Here is a 6176-nt window from a genome sequence, read left to right as displayed (position 1 = left end):
AAAACAACCCGGGCTTAAGCCCAGTAAGCCACCCCCCCGCTCCGCCCCTGATGCTTGGCAGTACAAACAGAAAAAACAGTAACTAATAACTTTCTGTCACACATTGACAGAGAAATGTCAAAAGGAGGAGTGTGTTTGAACACTGTGATACAGGTGTTACAGCACCCTCTGCACTCCTGGCCTTTCTTTGCTTTCACACAGATCTTTGAATTTTGCTGCGCAGAATGACGAGTCAGCGCAGTCTGACAGTCTGACACTAGAGGGAGCTCTCTGGAAACTCATTTCAGTTCTACATATTTGTCCTATGGAGAGAGCCATGATTGTTTTCCGCTAACTGACGTACCTCCTGCAGACCGTGCTTTGAAGAAAGCATAATATTTTTTCTTTGGTACATATAATGATTGATTTTAAAAGTGTGCTAGGTGTTAGACCCTTTAAAATAATAATAATAATAATAATAATAATAATAATAATAATAATAATAATAATAATTGTTGGGTTGTGTTAATATGAGCTACCAGACATACCAGAAAATAACATATTATTATTATTTGATCCTGTCGGGGTCTCCTTTTAGTAAATTAAAATATGAAGCTTGTGTGGATGTGCATACATCACTGCGTGCACACATGCACACAGTGATGTATCCAAGTCTGACCACGTGGTCACACTTGGATGTAAAAAGCTTCTTAAATCGGACCAGGTGCCTATTTTGTGTGTGTGTGGTACATGTTAGCCCATTATATTATATTATATTATATTATATTATATTATATTATATTATATTATATTATATTATATTATAAACTTTTCAAACAGATGACATGAGAATAGAATAGAATGAACTCATCAGCACCGATTGGTTAAGGCTGATTTAAGGGTTGGGCAGGACAGGAAATGAGCCACCGGGAACGCGCAGGGTGAGGATACGCGCTCCCACAAGTTTTTTTGGGATCCGGTGTAGCGTCAAGTCAAACTGCAGAATACCGGAAGTGAGGCGTTTTCGGCTTCACAGTAAAAGCTAAATTCCTATTTGTATGGTCCTTATATGCACTTTATTCTCAATCCTTAAATCTAAAATTTGATATACAGAGAAAAAACAAAAACTTCCTTTTTTTATGTAATATACACTGGTCTGTGTGGAGTCTGGAACTGGATTATTTCCCTCAGTTTAACTTGTACAATGACAAAAAAAAAAAAAAATCCAATCTAAATTGAGATAAATAAAAAATAGAACCTAAAAGTGTTTAATATTGTGTAGCCTAGCCAAATAAACATGAGAAGTGGCATTCTCAAATGTCAGTACTAATAATAATGCTTTTTTTCCCTAAGGCAAATGAGCTACAATTAATATAAAAGAGAGTAGCCCGCTACCACAAAGTTATCATTACAATGTAAACACATAAATATGACATAAATATGTTATCATTATTTATTGTCAGTTATTAAATAATAATAATAATAATAATAATAATAATAATAATAATAATAATAATAATAATAAGGGCTCATCTTTCTAGTTTTATTGTGAAAGTCACGCCGGAAGTGATCCGAGTGCCAGCCTCCAGTATCAGCAGCGGTGTTGGGATTCAGTGTGGCAGCAAGGGGAATCAGTGGAATCTGGGCTATCTGGGAAAAGGGCAGTCGGTGAAAACTGGCAAGAATCCCGGCGAAGTGTCCACCGTGACACCGCAGAAGCTCCCGGCGGACTCCTCGGTCCCGTCTCCCGCTGCTGGCTGCGGTTTTTCCTCCCTGGATCCGCACAGTAAGTAGCCCGATTCCTCGCTCACCTAAACGCATCTTCATCGCACCGCATTCACCCTTTTCCTCTCTCTCGGTAACCTTTGTGGATCAAGCACTAAAGCGGCTTCTCCTGGCTGCTGGAACACCGGAGCTTTTTCGTTTTGTGACAAATGCATCACGATTTCCATTCGTTAACATCCGCTGCAATAAGAGCTAATTAATTCCGTTAGAAGCTGCATGTGTGCAAAGAAAGGAGAAGGATGTGAGGGGGGGGTGGGGGGTGACAGAAAAAAGGCACTGGGGTGTCTGCATGTGCACACACGGGCTCGCTGCTCGTAGTGTCACACTGCGCCGGGGCCTGCTGCGCACACACTCCCGGCCTGTATGCGCAGGGTCGCCGGGGAACAGCAGCCGGCTTGCATCGCCTTTCCAGGCGGAATATCGGCGTAGCTCCGAGGCCAGGCATGCCGGGCTGACGCGAGCTAGGCGTGGCCTTCATATAGCATTACACAGATATGGGCGTGTCCCCCGCAGCTGCCTCACAACTCACTGCTGTCCGGTTAAATCGCATCCACATATTACGCGCATTGATGTGATTTGAGCATCAGTTTCCATTTTCGTGATGTTTTGTGTAACAAGCAGACTGACGAAGGCTCGCCCCGAGGCTTCTTTAAAAGTCCTTCCAAACGCAGCATCATTAGACATGCAGGCCTGCCATCTGTCTGTCCTCCTCCCGTGCACCGTCAGGGTCTAACTTCCTCTCTGTCTGTCCTCCTGCTCACACTCCTGTCCGTCTACACTGACGGACCCAGCAGGGTTAGAAGTGGTGGTCAGCCATTTTTTATATGTGTTGCTGTAAGCTGTCAGGTGTTTAAATGACGTGACTCCACTGTATATATATACAATATATTTATAAGCATTATATTTCTTTGATGTCATTGGTTTTGGATGCCTCAGTGTTGGTGGTTATGGTGTGTGCATGTTGTTTGTTTTTGTGCAGTGGTATTAGGAAATGCTAGCAGGGCGGTTAGCTGAACCCACGACTGTACAGCACACAGATTCACATGTCGACAACCGACCTTTTGGAAGCATTTCCTGCACAGCCAGCCATATTATTAACACTAAATATGGGGGCGTGGTTTAGTTGTGTTACAGCCATTAGAGGTGTGGCTTAGCAGTAGGGCTGCCACGATTTGTCGACTAGTCACGATTACGTCGACTATCAAAATCGTCGACGACTGATTTAATAGTCGACGTGTCGTTTGAAGCTTTGTAAGATCGCAAAAGACGCAGGAATAATAGCAGGATTTAAGAGTGTAATAACGGACTGAAACAGAAGATGGCAGCACTGCATGTACAAGGATGCCAGCTGCCGTTAAACCCCGAAGAAGAAGAAGCAGCTGTGTCCCAGAATTCATAGCGCAGCCCAGCTCAGTTTCCAACAATGGCGGTAGCTAGTTAGTTTTAATATTACTCTTATTATTCTTTCTGGGTCACAAAATAAACGTTTAACATATTTTCAGGCGAGAATGTAGCTGTGTAAACCTCAAATATCGGCTCAGTTTATCAGGACACCACATATTTTCAAAAGCGCTCCGACGTTTTCGGAGACGTCTGTTACCCACTAGCTCGATAGCTAGCCGGGGGCTAGGTCACTAGCGCCGTGAGAACACCGGACTCCCGGCAAATTGTTTTCAAACCCACCGCCGTCTTTCGCGACTCAGGTTAAATATATATATGAGTCACTTAGATAAATTAAAAATGTTGTTGTTTGGCTTTTTTTTTTTTTAGTATTTTATTTGTTCCTGAGTAAATCGGTTTGGCTGAGATTAAAGTTATAGTTTTTACACAGCTGAATAAACGTCAAGCAGACAGCTGATTATCAGAAGTGTGAGATGCTGGAGAATATACTCCGGTGTCCTGTTATATTTTAGATAGCAAGGAGTTTATTAAACTTTACCGAAACAATCTGCAAATTTCATTAAAATTGAATAAACTATCATCTTGTCTTTATTTTTAGTTAGCACCTTAAAAGCTTAAAGCTGTAAGCTAATGATAGTTATATAAGAGCAGATGCTGCTGGTGCAATAAGCTGTAGTTTTACGTCCAGTGGATGATGATCTGATAAGTCGACTAATCGCATAAATAATCGGTGACTAGTCGACTATCAAAATAATCGTTTCTGGCAGCCCTACTTAGCAGGCGCTGATTTGATACAGCTCCCAACAGGCCATGTTAATAATAACGCTAACATTACACAAAATTATCTTATTTTTTAATATAATATGCAGACACTTACACAGTATTTCTGCCAAACCACAGTTATTGTGATTAGTTCATTGTTCTTTTTATAACAAAGAAGAATATCATCAGTACTTTTATCACATGCTGGTATTACTATTTGAATTGTATGTTCCATGCTGGTGTGCATGGCTGAATGCGTGTTGTATAAAGTGCTGTGAGTGCTCAGGTAGAGTAGAAAGCGCTGTATAAGAACCAGTCTGTTTATCATGACCACTTCAAAAAGTAGTGAGATGGCAATGACGAAAGATCTTCCTTTTGAAGTATCCAATGGTTACTCATGTCTGTCTTTTATATACAGTCTATGAGAGAGAGCAGAATATGGAGCAGTTTCTCTGATTAACGTGGTTACGGTTAATCTTAAACTCCTGAGTGCAAACCAGACCGAACAGGCAAACAGCTAGAAGGGCAAACCTGCAGCTCCACATGGGAGATTGTTCCAGGAGCTTTGCTGGGAAGATTTCAGGTATGAACATCCTGACACGTTCACTTGCCGTGCTCGTCTTTGAGGTTCTTCGACAGGCTTCCTCCTGTCGTTTCAGAGGGTCCATGTCGAAGCATGTTGGTTTTTGCTGGTCAGATGCTCCAGCATCTCCATACAAGACTCATGTTGTTTTTCCTGCTCGTGTCTCCGTGGACCTGTTGCTACAGCTGCACACGTTTTTACACAAGTCTCTCCACAGCTACAAGATCTAAGCTTCATTCACTCACCATTGTAGTAAAAGGAAGGGCTGTGGCACACACTTTGTACCAATGTGTGACTGAAGATGTAGGAGCAGTGTAGTGTGTTCAGTCACAGAAGCCTGATGTAAGTGTACTGATGTAGTGCAACATGAAGTTGTACTTACAACTGATTTTGTGGGAATGAGACTTTGATCACAAACTCTTCTTTAACTGAGGAGTTAATCGCGTCCACTGGTGATGATATATAAAGTATTCAGAGTGATTTCACCACACTAACAGCTTTAAACGTTTCTCATTCAAATGTGTGATGCCTCATTTCAACCAAATGTTCTTAAAACCACTCGTAAAGGCGTAAACGTCTGGAACTGGGCTCGTGAGAGCTCCAGTCTAATCGTTCTGGCAGTTTTGAGAAGTCCCGCCTCGATAACGCGCTCGCGTGCGGCAAAGTGGGGCAGGATCCCGTGTCTCCGGGTGGTGCTGAGAGTGAACTGGAGTATAAAAATCTCAGATGCCCTAATTCCACTCAAGGCTTCCCCAGCTATGTACGACCAGCCCCTGGACTACACTGTCCACTGTGCCCTCACTAACATGCTGATTTAGTCACCTGGCGCCTTTTTAAACAGCGTGACACCATTTTTGATGGTTTTAGCATTGATGCAGTACCAGTTGCTGCTTATTGCTGGCAAGGTGTGGATTACATGTTTAAATTGTTTAAATATCGTGAACATCATTTGGCTAACCATTGCAGTTAAACTCACCTAATTACCAAGCGCATAAACATTATAAACAATAATATATTGTTGAGTAATCATCACTGCTAATAAGTATACTGGTTGCTTTTCTTGGCAAACCAGAACATGAACAGGCTTCGCTGATTTGGTGCAAGGAGCATGTTGCATAAAGCACTTAATGCTGGGCTCACACTGGGCGATTTTTGGCCCATTTTGAGCTGATTTTTGAGTCGTGCGACCGTTTTGGTGATCGGCCCGAGTTTGGCCTTCATCGTGCGTCGTGCATCGTGTAGTATACATGGGGTAACGACAAGCGATTAACACCTCACGACCAGCTCCCGATCACCAGTCGCTTGGTCGAGAGGATTTCAAACTTGTTTGATGTTCTTTATTTCCCAGATATTTTGATCAAATATTACTGATAATTATACTGCATTGCACAAAAGTGTTGAGGCACTCTTCAATTTTTTGCTCCCAACCAGTCAGAATTTCCTGTAGTCTTTTAAAGCAGTGTTGAGCTGCCAGGCTTCTTGGGACATTGGCTGCCTTACCCACCTCAGCTCACCAAGGCAGTACAGGCACTGCCTTTTAATCCAGTCCTTGTACCCATGAATCATCCAAGCATAAAACACCTAACTAGAGAGAGATGAGTTAGTGTTGTGTTTACATGTACCAGACTTAGCAGTTGTGTCATTACCGTATTTTCACGACCATAAG

The 6176-nt window shown here is 42.3% G+C and overlaps 1 protein-coding gene across 2 annotated transcripts in view; it reads left to right on the top strand.

Moving 5' to 3' along the window:
* The first annotated feature begins 1549 nt into the window (after positions 1 to 1549).
* Positions 1550 to 6176, top strand: part of raph1a (Ras association (RalGDS/AF-6) and pleckstrin homology domains 1a) — a 98634-nt gene continuing 94007 nt past the window's right edge. For both annotated transcript variants that reach the window (XM_014330095.2, XM_005949733.2), the window contains exon 1: positions 1550 to 1765. The gene's annotated coding sequence lies outside the window, so the exon portion shown is untranslated. The remainder of the gene's footprint in view (positions 1766 to 6176) is intronic.

Source organism: Haplochromis burtoni, unplaced genomic scaffold (genome assembly GCF_018398535.1).
Source record: "Haplochromis burtoni strain Fernald_Lab_line unplaced genomic scaffold, NCSU_Asbu1 Contig_697, whole genome shotgun sequence".
NCBI classification, from domain to species: domain Eukaryota; kingdom Metazoa; phylum Chordata; class Actinopteri; order Cichliformes; family Cichlidae; genus Haplochromis; species Haplochromis burtoni.
Note: the sequence above shows the minus strand (reverse complement) of the source record. Positions and strands in the feature narration are given on the sequence as shown.